The 14,359-nt window shown below is 39.9% G+C and overlaps 1 protein-coding gene and 1 long non-coding RNA gene across 3 annotated transcripts in view; one reads left to right on the plus strand and one right to left on the minus strand.

The window, feature by feature from the left end:
- The window catches only part of SPATA45 (spermatogenesis associated 45), a 30,933-nt gene that overhangs the window by 6,084 nt on the left and 10,490 nt on the right, over positions 1-14,359 (plus strand). The window lies entirely within an intron of this gene.
- On the minus strand, positions 1,491-14,348 carry LOC109495643. The gene is made up of 3 exons (XR_002151206.3): positions 14,048-14,348; positions 13,705-13,875; positions 1,491-1,840 (listed from the first exon to the last, which is right to left on the minus strand). It is a non-coding gene; the product is annotated as an uncharacterized LOC109495643 (long non-coding RNA).

A 14,359-nucleotide genomic window follows, 5' to 3' on the forward strand; every position in this document is an offset into this window, starting at 1 on the left:
ATGAGGTATATATGTCATCCTGAACTAAGGAGAAGGGAGTAAGGGTCTGGTACTTCAAAAGAAAGGAAGCGATTCAGAGGGAGGTGAAACCGGGTGCACGTCTGGTGAACAGATGTTTCCTGGGGCCTTACAGAAACAATGAGACCCAAAGAGGAATTTTAGCAAACTGACTTGGCTAGCTTCCTCCCTGCCTACCACACCTAGTTCATATTATAATGTAGTTAGTTGTCTGTGGTGATAGCTCCCTTCCTGGAGCAGGTCCCCTATCTAAATTATTCTAGGAAGTTTGAGGTGTAAGAATGAGTAAAGGAAACCTCATTTCAAATGGAGTCTCAAAGCCCTGACAGGGGAGCTCTCACACCTGTACCCCTCCTTGCAGCAGGGAGAAGGAAGATAAGAATTCTCTTGACAAGGGAGGGCATTTTTCACAGAGGTATTTATCTCTTGCTTTTAAGAAAAAGAAGGAATTTCCCTCCCAGCCCCAGCAACAAAGCATTAATCACTGCTTACAGCTGGTGAGAAATTTCCACAACCCCAAACTCTTGTTCTTCTCCAATGAACTCTTTTTTTGTTGTTTATTTATTTATTTTGAGAGACAGAGAGAAAAAATGCAAGTGGGGGAGGGGCAGAGAAAGAGAGAAGGAGAGAGAATCCCAAGCAGGCTCCAAGCTGTCAGCACAGAACCCTACGTGGGGCTTGAACCCACGAACCAAGAGATCATGACCCAAGCTGAAGTCAGACGCTTAAGCAACTGACCCATCCAGGCGCTCCTCCAACGAACTTTTGTTCAAAACAACCCTCTGCCATTTTCTTCTAAAACCTACTAAAAGCTGACTTTCCCTTTGTCTCTTTCGACTTGCCTATGTTCACCATAGTTTGCCTTTCCTGAATTGCAATTCCTCTGCTATTCCCAAATAAAGTAACTGGCAATTTTATTTGTAAGATTGACAGGGGAAAGGTCTTAGGTTCTTCCTGAGCCTTTCGGGCCTTCATTGTTTTTAACTCAAAATAATCCTCATGCCAAAGCAGCACATCCTCGGGTGGCCTGCCCTGAACCTCAGCAGTTTCTTCCTCTGACACTTCCTTAGATGTTTCCCGTATTAAAAGTTGATGGGGCGCCTGGGTGGCTCAGCCAGTTAAGCGTCCGACTCTTGATTTCGGCTCAGGTCATGATCTCATAGTCATGAGATTGAGCCCCATCTTCGGCTCTGTGCTGAGCTTGGTGCCTTCTTTGTCTCTCTCCTTTCTCTGTCCCTTCCTCTCTCTCTCTCTCTCTCTCTCTCAATAAATAAATAAACAAACAAACTTTTTTTTTTTTAAGTTGAGCTGGTGGCTGTGGAGAGTTAGTAACTGAGTGGCAAGAGATCCATAAAAGGAGAACACAATGCAGGTGAAAATGAGAATGAACAAACAGAAAAGAACAGATTGAAGCATGTTACCCCACATCCCGTTAGATCAGTCTCCTACTCTGGGAATAGGTCAGTCTCATATAATGGGTAAAATTAGTTTATTTGCTGAAAAGTACTAATCTTTTAACAGATTTTATTCATAGAAGCAACATTTTCCCCCCATGAGTACACAAATTCCTCCTTGTTGAGCCAGAGAAACACATTTTGGGGTGGTACATTTTGCTCCTCCACAGTCCTGCCTTTGAAATTTCCTCAAGAAATTTCATCGTCCAGAAGTTGAGCCAGTAGATTGTTCAGTCTCATCGAACTAGACTCAGTCCTGACGATAGGTCAGTTCAGTTAAATTCATTTCAGAAGGCCATCTTTCAGGTTAGGCTACCAAAGTTAGGCCTATATTATGCAAACAATCAGGTATTTAATCAGAGGCATTTCTGTGGAAACAAAAGAAAAATAATGGTTAATGATTGGAACAAGTTGTAAACCAGTTCTGAGTTCTGAGGGTAGCCACTTGAGATTTCTAGATGTTAGATTTGAAGTATTTCCAGATGGACTGAGGGCAGATAGTAGCAATCTGATAGACTTTCCTAGTTTGCAGTTTGAGTGTCTCTGTGATTTTTCTGAGTGGCGCCCATAGTAATAGTCAACAAGGATCATCCACACATGAGCTCTTGTGGTGATTTCTCTGAATTTTATATACCAAGTTGTCCAACTTGAGTTTGCATGGCTTTGGAAAAAGGGCAGTTTTAGTTCTTAATGATTTCAAGACAATGGTAGGGAAAAATTGGAAATGACAGTTTGAAGATTTATAGCTAGAAGAGTTTAGGATCCAGTCCAATTTACGATGAATAGTATTAGCTTCTAATATCCACAAAGGTATGTTATTGAAACATAATTTTTCTTTATAAATACTGTGATTTCCACCAAAGATAGCAAAGCAAAGACTAATTTGTTTGCAAAATAAATCTACTTTCAATAAGCTTGGCTTGATTATATAAATACGGCAGGAGTGATGATTGATTATATATGCTCCTTTCGGTTTGCTTGCTGGAACTTTTCATAAGGAATCTCCTTTTTAACAGCTTCTCAAGGTGAAGAAGTCAAACCAAATACTTGCAATCAAACTTTGTAATACCTATAGATTTGGATTAGTTACTCTCTTCTTGGGGTCCCCCGAATATCCCCGAGAGGCTTGCACCTGCCAGGAAGTGATCTTCCTTACTCAACTGGTAAGGCTGTTAGGAATCCTGCAAGGAAGGTACCACGCTGATATTTCCAAGGAGTTTTATTGACTCCATAAAGTCAACCTTAGTTCCTTAAAGCAGTCTGGTCACACCTAAATCTATGCATGTCTCTTTCAAATATGACATTCCAGTCAAAGCCTTTGTAATATAACCATCTTCCAACTGTGTCATGTTACAAGGAGAGCAGATTCTTATTGAACTTGGGCAAATAACTATATTGCCATGAAAATATAAGAATATTACTGAGAGTTTCTGAATTCTGGAGAGATCAGATAGGGAGAAAAAGATATTTCAATTCTGGTTACAAAGGTATAATTTATCAAATTGCTATAAGTCATAGCTTAAGAGGAAAGGCTTCCTTCTATCTATAAAACAGAAGATTAAAGAACCAACTATATTTTAAACAAAAAGTCATAAAATTAAAATCATCCTCATCAGTTCACTTGGTCCCATATAATTAATTCTTGTTCGGCTTGAATTCAGTTTTTTCATTAGTTCCAGAAATTTACCCAGTTTGATGCATATTTACATCTATTTAATTCATTTATTAATAATCATACCGAGAGGGGCGCCTGGGTGGCTCAGTTGGTTAAGCTTCCAACTTCAGCTCAGGTCATGATCTCATGGTCTATGAGTTCGAGCCCCACGTCAGGCTCTGTGCTGACAGCTCAGAGCCTGGAGCCTGCTTCAGATTCTGTGTCTCCCTCTCTCTCTGCCTCTCCCCTGCTCATGCTCTGTCTCTGTCTCAAAAATAAGTAAAACATTAAAAAAAATAATCATACCAAGATTACTCATGAAAAATTTATGAAACATTAAAGCAGTTAGCCACCATCTTAAGTTATTTATTTATTTATTTATTTATTTATTTATTTATTTATTTATTTATTTTGGCTGACAATTTTGGTAACAAAGATAACATGAGCTTGTTTGACTTTTAGTAAACCAAGGTGGAAAAGTATCATACTTAATGCTGGTAACTCTAAAGACTTATTTTTTTCAGCATCTGTATCATACTTTTTTTCTCTTTTTTAAATTGAAATGTAAGTAACATATAATGTAATACTAGTTTCAAGAGTACAATATAGTGAGTCAACAATTCTTTTAATGCTTATTTATTTTTGAGAGAGACAGAGCATGAGTGGGGGAGGGACAGAGAGAGATGGAGACAGACTCTGAAGCAGGTTCCAGGCTCTGAGCTGTCAGCACAGAGCCTGATGTGGGGCTCAAACCCACAAACTGTGAGATCATGACCTGAGCCAGAGTCAGAGGCTTAACTGGCTGAGCTACCCAGGCACCCTGAGTCAACAATTCTATACTTTACTCAGTGCTCATCACGATAAGTATACTCTTAATCCCCTTCACCTATTTCACCCATCCCCCTATTGATCTCCCCTCTGGTAACCACCAGTTTCTTCTCTGTATTTAAGGGTCTGTGTTTTGTTTTTTTTTTTTTTGTCTCTTTTTTCCTTTATTTGTTCACTTGTTTTGTTTCTTAAATTACACATATGAATGAAATATGATATTTGTCTTTCTCTGACTGACTTATTTCACTTAGTGGTATACCCTCTAGGTCCATCCATGTCGTTGCAAATGGCAAGGTCTCATTCCTTTTATGGCCGAGGAATATTCCATTGCATATATTATATGTTATGTAATAGTCCATTGTATATATTACATATATATCACATCTTCTTTATCCATTCATCTATGGATAGACACTTGGGCCACTTCCATATCTTGGCTGTTGTCAATAATATTGCAAAAAACATAGGGGTGCATATATTTTTTTGAGTTAATGTTTTCATTTTCTTTGGGTACACAGCCAGTAGTGTGATTCCTGGATCATATACTGTTTTCCACAGTAGCTACATCAGTTTGTGTTCCCACCAACAGTGTATGAGGAGTTCATTTTGTCCACATCCCCACCAACATTTGTTGTTTCTTGTTTTGTTTTGTTTTTTTAACGTTTATTTTTGAGACAGAGAGAGACAGAGCACGAACGGGGGAGGGTCAGAGAGAGAGAGGGAGACACAGAATCTGAAGCAGGCTCCAGGCTCTGACCTGTCAGCACAGAGCCCAAAGTGGGGCTTGAACTCACGAACCACAAGATCATGACCTGAGCCGAAGTCGACGCTTAACCGACTGAGCCGCCCAGGCGCTCCTGTTGTTTCTTGTTTTTGATGTTAGCCATTCTGACAGGTGTGAGGTGGTTTGTCCTTAAAGCTTTGATTTGCATTTCCCTGGTGATGAGTGATGTTGAACATCTCTTCATGTGTCTATTGGCCATCTGTATTTCTTATGTTTATTAAACCAACAAATTTAAACTTTGCTTTTATTAACTGAAAAATTTCCTAGATCACATGAACCTGAAAAACATTTAGCTTAGTTTCTAATATATTTTTGAGATTTAGAACTGCTTGAGTTATAAGTGCTTAATTTTAAGCCAGTTATATAGTGCTCTTTTACAAGTTAATTCTGGTAATACCATCTGGAGGTAGAAAAACACCATATTTGTAATGTAGAAAACAGAGTTTTTATAGCTTTCCATTAAAAATTGTTAGCTACGAATCAAGTATAGCAATATAAAACTCACTAGTATATAAGTTAAGTTTATCTACTTGGATGGCTAAAGCTTTTTACCAGTAGTATTTGTGGAGAAGGCACATGATTTGTATTTGCTCTTGACAAGTAATCTTATGGAAGCTGTGGAGCACTTTGTATTTTTTAAAAGGTCATTTTTCCTGCTCCTACCCCGTTTAGTCTTAGGCAAGTGTGGCCATTGTTTTAGATACCCCCTGGGGTGTTTATATTGCAAAGGCAACAAACGTAAGATTTATATCTCGAAAGGACAGAGAAAGAATGTAAGTTCCTCGGAGAACTTTGGTTTTTTAAGGTCAATAATTTACAAGCCTTATGAGAAAAATGGGGGAAGTTTTAGGATTGGTGAAAGCAATAGATAGACTTTGCATTGCCTCTAGAGCTGCATTTAAAAAAAATGTTTATATATTTTTGAGAAAGAGAGAGTGGGACAGAGGATCCCAAGCGGGCTCTGTGCTGACAGCAGAGAGCTTGATCAAAAGGTAGAGGGGGAATTGTTAAAAAGAAAACCACAGGCCCAAAATGGCATCAATTAGATTAAGGTCTCAATTCCGTAACCCAAAGGCTTAGTACCTAACCTGACTGCAGTTTCAACCCCCCAGGAGTGCAAGCTTTACGTAGTCAACATGAAAAGTTCCTGGTCAGCACTAGGAAATTTACTCATGGGCCCTTCCCATTCCCTTTAAGAAGGTAACTTTGCCTAAAACAATGGATTCTTTGCAAATAATGTTCTTTTTTCCATTTTCTGTCTACCTTTAAAAACCTTTGCTTTTCTGTAGCCCGTTGGAGCTCCCCTCTACTTCCTAGGTAGGATGCTACCCAATTCATGAATCAACTAATAAAGCCAATTAGACCATTAAAATGTCCTCAGTTGAATTTTTGTCATTTAACAGGGCATATAGTTTTATTTTAGCATAGGGGGGGAGACCTAAAAAAAAATTCTTATCAGGCTTTGACTATCAGCTTCCACTTTCTGATCAATTTTTAACCATATAGCTACTTAAAAAATGTTTGTTTTTTTTTTTAATATCCTGTCAATTTTTAGCTGGGATGGATAGTAAATATTTCTGGCAGTATTAAACAACTTTATGGACCCTTCAAAGGGTCTTCAAAGAGGGTGCAAAGATTATTAACCTTCTCAAGATCCAGAATCATTCTCAAAGATAGCCAAAAGAAAGAACTGACAGCCAGCATGTCCCAGGCAGGCAGAAAGCCAAGCCATGCTCCCAGGACACAAAACAAGCTTAGTAAGATTTTACTAGTTTTTTCCTACTTTTTAGATACCTACAGTTTCCAGGACCACAGCTCTTAGACATAAAATAAACAGGTGTGCCAGAAGAGGGTCTGCTTAATTGTTTGGATCTTAAGAAGGAAGAACTTATGTTGGATACGGAGTTTTAATTTTTGGTCTAAGGACTAATTTCTGTTTTTTTCATCTTGGAAAAAGGATTCCCTGAGGTTTGCTGTTACATTCTTTTGTATCTACTTTTTAATTTTAATAAGACAATTCTTTAGGATGAGAGCTCTCTAAAATTTTTCAAATACAGTAGTTTTTCTAATTTAGAAGATCTGTTGTCTGGCCACGGATGAGTAGGATCTATTCATCTCAGTAGTGAGTCAAGCTTAAGCCTTCTTATGCCTTAACCAAGGACACAAGAGGCATCCCACAAGACAGTGTAAAATATGCAGCTCTCACAAAGATCTAGAGAGTTCATTTCCAAAGATAGACTGTGAAAGCAAAGTTTTGGATCTGGACCCTTGGTCTAAACTCCCCTTTTCTGGGGCACCTGGGTGGCTCAGTTGGTTGAGCTTCTGACTTCGGTTCAGGTCATGATCTCATGGTCTGTGAGTTCGAGCCCTGAGTCAGGCTCTTTGCTGACAGCTCAGAGCCTGGAGCCTGCTTCGGATTCTGTGTCTCCCTCTCTCTCTGACCCTCCCCCATTCATGCTCTGTCTCTCTCTGTTTCAAAAATAAACATTAAAAAAAATTTTAAAAATAAAATAAAATAAAATAAAATAAACTCCCCTTCTCAAAGCCCAGCCCCATCTCCTCGAATCCTAAAACTCCAACTTCCCCGGGAAAAAAAACCATTTTAACAACCAGCTGCCTGTTACAATTTCCCTTTCCTGACAATATTTGCAGAGCACTTCTGCCTGACCTCTAATCCTAGGGAAAACAACTTAGTTAGGTAAATACTGAATGTCAGCAAGTGAACTGAGCAAAAGCACCCAGGAAGAGCAACAGGGCTTTGCTCTTATTATTTGACTCCTCCCACTTTCTAGGGCTCTGTAATCAAGTTCTGCCAGTTGCAGGCATTCCTGTGCCATGTCCTTTGTGGATGTATCCTGGCAAAGAATTCATGTCCCCAGGACAGCAGCAGATCTTTTAAATTATAAAGCCCCTAGGGGCACCTGGGTGTCTCAGGCAGTTAAGCTTCCAACTCTTGATTTTGGCTCAGGTCATGATCTCATGGTTCCTGAGATCAAGCCCCACATCGGGCTCTGTGCTGAAAAATGAAGAGCCTGCTCAGTGTTCTCTCTCTCCCTCTCTTTATATCCCTCCCCTGCTCTCTCTCTCTCTCAAAATAAATTTTTAAAAAACATTAAAAAAATAAAAATAAAACCCCTTTACCTATGCTCTGGGAGGATCCTACCAAATTTACAGAAGAATTAGAAAGATTAGTGGCTATTTACAACCCCACTCACACTGGCCTAGACTGGCTATTAAGGACTGTTCTTCCCACAGCCCATGATTATATTGACGTGGGAAAGAAAGGCAAAAGAAAACAATTAAATTTCCTTACAATTTACAGTCCACGGACAAGTCCTTGAGACAGGCAAAGTGACCTTCCTCTAGGAAGTCAGCTGCCTGGATGATGACACTTCGCTGAGGGCAAAAGGCACTCTTAGCCAACCCCCCAGGATCCTGTAAGTCTACTTAAACATGTAAAAACTCTTTTTGAAATTCCTTTATCTCTACCCCCCAAGATATATGTTGGCAATTATACTCTAAGCATATGGCCCCCTGAAAGATATCTAAAGGGTCTCATAGCTAAGGTTTTATTAGACAGTAATAAATGGCCCTTTCCTAACCATAGCTAGCCCCCTCGAGGTCCTGGAAACCTTGCTTCCAAAATTCCTTAGAGACTTACATTTTCCCTAACCCCCTGGTATAATCAGTCACCCGTCACAACCCCAGTGCAGCTCTTTCTGCCCACCATCCTGTCCCCATGTTTTAATAAAACCACCTTTTCACATTGAAGATGTCTCAAAAATTCTATCTTGGTCATTGGCTACAATCCCCAACATTTCCACATCAACATGATGGTTATGAGACAAGCTAGATGGTCCCCTGGAGAATACCGCCCTCACTAAGGAAACAGATGGCCCTAGCCGTTCCCAGCCCCTCCTGCACATGACCAGGAAATAGTTCAGTTGGAGGCTGATATCTAAGGCTTCATAGGAGCAATGTTCGAGGTGTTCCCCCTCAAGAGTAAATTGGTCTGAGGTTGAACTATGTACTTAGTTGTTCTTTGAGCACATAATAGCTCTTCTTTGAGCTCTCCTTTGAGCACTCTACATAGTACTGTGAACTATGTACTTAGCTCTTCTTTGAGCACATAAAAGCCTTTGTTGAATGTTCTGTACATACTTTTCAAAGACAAACTGCATTAAATCCAGAAGCCCTGGAACATAGCAATCTTTTAACTTCTGCTTTAGTGGGAAATTTTCTCCCAGATGTTAAATAACAAATCCACCTGCTCTGTTGGTGAGGGCAACCACTAAGCATAATAATGGAGACAGCTACTTTAAAAAAATTTTTTTTAATGTTTATTTTCTGAGAGAGAGTGTGTGTGTGTGCATGAGCAGGAGAGAGGCAGAGAGAGGGAGACACAGAACCCAAAGCAGGCTCCAGGTTCCGAGCTGTCAGCACAGAGCCTGATGCGGGGCTCGAACTCACAAGCCATGAGATTGTGACCTGAGCCGAAGTTGGACGCTTAACCGACTGAGCCACCCAGCTGCCCCTGAAGGCAGCTAATTAATTCTTTGAAAATAGCTTGCAGGAAAGCAGGAGAAAAAGAACTGATAGCAACAATTCCTGCTTTGCAACCTGAATCTTTGTAAAGGCAAAAGCAGGACTCTGAGAGTAATTCAAGGCCCATTCAGATCTCCCCCTATTCGCCTCCAGACAAGCACAGATATTGCAAGAATCCAGGTCACTGGAAGAGAAATTGTCCTGTATTAACAAAGAGGAAAATTTAAGAAGCAATTTCCCTAAATCCTATCACCCTCAGAGAGTGTGCTTTTCTCCTGAGGGACAATTCCCCCTTGAATGACAGTGCCAGCCAGTCCTCAGTCACACCCCAGAGCCCACCATTAACCTTAAAATGAGGATCAGGAATTGGATTTCTTAATTGACACTCATGTGACTTTCTCTACCATCCTATCCGAGGATTTATCTCTACCTGTCACCTCTGATTTTAATCAGGGGGTAATCAAACTAAGTAGGGAACTTGTATAGACTCCCTCATCCCCCTAAAGGCACTGGCTGAGTGAGACCATAAAGCCTCCAGATGTAAACTTCAATGGTTGCAAACAACCACTAACTACTTAGGACATGAGACATCTCAGGGCATCAGAAGCTTACTCCACAACACCATCCATCAATTTTGTCCATCTATCTCCCTGAAACAAATCAATGGTTATGTAAATTGGGGGGGGGCAGCTGACTATTGCAGCCAAAGGATTCCTAATTTTGTAGACCTTGTTAAACCTCCGTATGCTCTTCTCCCAGACACCAGCCAGAGCCCATTTCCTGGCTTTCGGAGATATTAACCTCCTTTCAAGCCTGGAAACTAACATTGTCAACACCCCAGCTCTTGGTTTACCTAATTTTAACAAACCTTTTTATCTATACTGCCGTGAAAATAATGGCATCGCTGCAAGCATTCCAGGACAATCTTTTGCTCTCAGATACAACCAATAGCATATTTCTCGTGCCAGTTAGACCCTGTGGCATTGGCTTGACGCCCATGTTTATTTATTTGTGGTGACCACAGCTGCCACCTTGATTGACAAAGCCAGTACTCTTACATTAGGCTCCCCCATTCACCTGTGTGTTCCCCATGCTGTGTCTGCTCACTTACGAGTTCATAAGACACGGCACCTCTCTGCACAGTGACAGACCACTTACAAACAAGCTCTTTTGACTAGCCCTCCCATCATCTCACATCGTTGTAACACTTTAAATCCAGCTACCTTACTACCCCTCCCTGACAATGGAGAGCCCACGCTATTCCCGGTGATTGCCTTACAACTATAGAAATGGTCTCAAAGCCATGAGAGGATTTCTCAGACATCCCTTTAGACAACCCAGACTTAACTTCTAGTTTTTGATGGCTCCTGTTAATGACATTTATGGGGAAACATAACTAGTTATGCCATAGTTTCCCCATAGGAAACAATGGAGGCATGTTCTTTGCCCACTGTAAAGTCAGCCCAAGCAGCCGAACTCACAGCTCTTACTAGAGATTATAGTTTGACATAGGGAAAACTGCTACTATTTACACAGAGTCCAAATATGCTGTCGGCACCATTTGGAAATCCTCTGGATTCTTCAATTCTGCAGGTACTCCCATTGCTAATGGACATATAATTGCTGCCTACCACAAGCTCTTCATCTCCCTTTTAGAACTGTCATTGTTCACTGTTCAGCCCATACTAAGAAAACTGATGCTATATCTTTTGGAAATGATAGGACCGACACAGCTACTAAATATGCAGCCCCCAAACAGACCTCTTTATCCTTTCTCTACCCAATTTTAAAACCCGCCTTTATTCCTGACTGACAGAACCAAGTTTTACAGCTGCCCAAACCAGACTATAGGCTTCCTATAACAACTATAGTATTCTGCAATCTTACAGATTGACAGGAACTCATGGATCATGGAAATGTATGAAAGTTCACTTTACCAATGGCAAAAGTCATGGAATACTCCAGACCCTGGGAATTACAGGTTCAACTCCAACCTTGTCTGTAAACCACATTGGTCTTTCTATTTTATGTGGCAACAAAGTATGTAAAGGGTTCCCACCTAAATGGTCAGAATGATGTGAACTTGGATACTTGGCCTCTTCTGTCACTGAATACTCCACCCTAAATGCCAGGCAAATTACAAACGTGGGCTCTTCTGTTCTTAAACGCATGCTATGTAAATGTATCACTCGGGAAGTCAAAAAATCTGCTTGTACATCACAACTCCAAGGTTTTTTATCAGCATTGAGGGTCGTATTTCCAAACTTTGGAGATTATGAATTGGAAAAGCAGTCCTAAATCTCTCTGTGGTAATGGAACAAGAGTTTGATATCACTATGCGAGCTTTGAAAATACTCGAGTCAGAAGTTAACAGCTTAGCCTGCATGGCACTCCAAAACCAATGTACCCTAGATACACTGCCCAGCAAGGAGAAGTTTGTGCAATCATCAGTGAAAAATGCTACTTCCATGTAAATCAAACACTGCAAATAGTATCTAGCTTATATCTGTTAAAAGAAAGGATTAATATTTTTCATCAGGTAAATGAAGTTCAGACATTTTGTTGCACCGACCTATTTCCAGAATTGGGGAACTGGTTTAATGTTGTATGGGACATGTGCTTTGATTTGTTCTTTTCTGTTTGCTCCTCATTCTACTCTCTGTTTTTCTCTCCCTTTGCAGATCTCTTGGCTCCTAACCCATTTTCTCTTTCCACAGTCACCAACTTAGCTTTTAATATGTAAAAATTCCAGGGAAGTTTCAGAGGAGAGAACTGTAAGGATTCAGAACAGTGGCCCCAAGATGTACCATTTGGCATGCAGATTATTTCAAGATGAAAACAATTGTTGGGAAGGAAAAATTTTTCTCTCCCATTCAAGATTCATCTAACTGGTCTAAGAATTAAATTGACATGAGATAGATTAACAGGACAGAATCCAATTTAATTATGAATATACAGGAAATCCACATAAACATGAGAGATTCCAAAGACAGTCAGGAAAGTGGGGGTATATATGTCATCCTGAACAATGGAGATGAAAGTAGGGGTTTGAGACTTCAAAGGGAAGTAAAGAAAATCCCAGGAAGATGAAAAAGATAAATTTTCAGTAAGTAAATGTTTGCAGGGCCATATAGAAACAATGAGATATAGAGAAATTTTAACAAACCTGTCTAGGTTCCTCCCTGTCCACCAACGTAGTTCATATTATACTGTAGTTATCTGCGGTGATTGCTCCCTTTCTGGACCAGGTCCTCTATTTGAATTCTTTTAGGCAGCCAAGGGGAAAGTCAAAGTTTCTTCCTGAACTGTTTGGGCCTTGATTGTTTTTGGCTCAAAATAATGCTCATGCTTAAGCATCACATCCTGTGGTGGCCTACCCATCATAGCAAATAAGAGTAAATCTAGGAAAATGGGGATAGGATACCTTAGAATGTAGCCTAAAATCTTTATTGGAAGAGTAACCTTTGAGTGAGAAAAAATTGTTGGCTTAAGAATTATTCAAATTGCTCTCTTATGTGACAAATGGTTGCCTTGTAAAATAATGATAGAGCATTACTCTTAGATACAACACACATAACTTTCTGAATTGATAAACTAATCCAACCAATGTACATTTTAGAAAAAACTTATAATGCTTGTGTTGGGGCTCAGGGCAGGCTACCCCAAAATATGCCACTTTGGCATCTTGATTATTTTGAGTTAAAGTTACTTAAGAAACAGCCAGTGCAAAAAGGAGACCCTGACACTCCTTTGTCTCCAGAAAGCAAGAAATTAATCTCCCATGTGAAAGGTACCCTCCCTGCACCAGGAGGTAGAGAGACATCCTTATCATCAGAGAGAGAGAATTCAGGGTGAAGAAGCCTTTATAAACAAGCCTTCTTACTTTTACTAACTTACTGCCCCAGTCCAAATTCTGTTTAGAAATTCTTACTAGTTAAAGTTCCCAAACATAAGTTTTCCTTATCCTGTCAACTCCTCACTAATTTATTGTTTCTTTGTATAAAACAAGCTGCCAGCCTTGGTCGTATCTGTAGGACCTCTGTACGTACAAATTAACTTTGATTCTTTCCTGTTATCTGTCTTATGTCAATTTAATTCTTAGACCAGCCAGAAGAATCTTGAAGTTAGAGGAAAATTTTCCCTCCCCAACACTTGCTTTATATACTTTATAGTTTACAAGTCCCTTCATCTGTTGTCTCATTTCATCCTCACAATACCTCAGTACTGATATCAGCCCATTTCAGCTAAGGACGCTGAAGCTCACAGATGCAGAAATATTCTTCCAGGTTGCACTCTAGCGAGGGAGGATTTAGCCCCTGGCCCACAGGTGCCAGGGTTGTGCCCAACTAATTAGATCTCTTGATAAGCCTTTTGGATTATCTGGGAGCTTTACGAAAAAAACAAAACCAACAGCAAAATACCCTCTTAACTTCAGCAGCTGCCCTGCACTGGTCTCATCAGAGACACCAAACTCATCAGAGTTGGGTGGTCTTCTTTTGCTGACCCTTCATATAGTTCTTTAGGGAATTCATTTCTCTGGCATTGTGAACTGCTCTCTTCAATACCAGTCTTATTTCTACTATCCTGTATTCCTGTAAAAAGAAAAAGAAATGATCACTTTTGTATTTCTGAAGATTTTTTTTTACGGGGAGGCTTCCTCTTCTGATAAAAAAAAAAAGACGTATGAAATAAAATAATTCCCCAAGTGAAATAAGAAGTTTTAATAAAACCAATAAAAATAGCTGTGGTTTACTAAGTACCTACCTTAAACCTTTAGACTATAAGCTCCATAGGGATAGGTATCCATTTGTCCCCAGTACCCAGAACAACACCAGGCACAGAGTAGGTGTTCAACAAATATCAGTATGTGTAATAAATTGATGCCAGGCACAATGTAAAGAGCTTTCCATGCACATCTCATTGAATTCCAACTTCTTCCCTACCTCCTACAGTATACACACAAACCTACAACTTAAGGAAATAGGTATCTTTATCCCAGATGAAGAGATTGATATTGAGAGATTGAGTAATTTATTAGAGGGTACATGGCTGATAAGTAAATGGTCTCTCTAACTC

This window comes from Felis catus, chromosome F1 (genome assembly GCF_018350175.1).
Source record: "Felis catus isolate Fca126 chromosome F1, F.catus_Fca126_mat1.0, whole genome shotgun sequence".
Classification (NCBI taxonomy): domain Eukaryota; kingdom Metazoa; phylum Chordata; class Mammalia; order Carnivora; family Felidae; genus Felis; species Felis catus.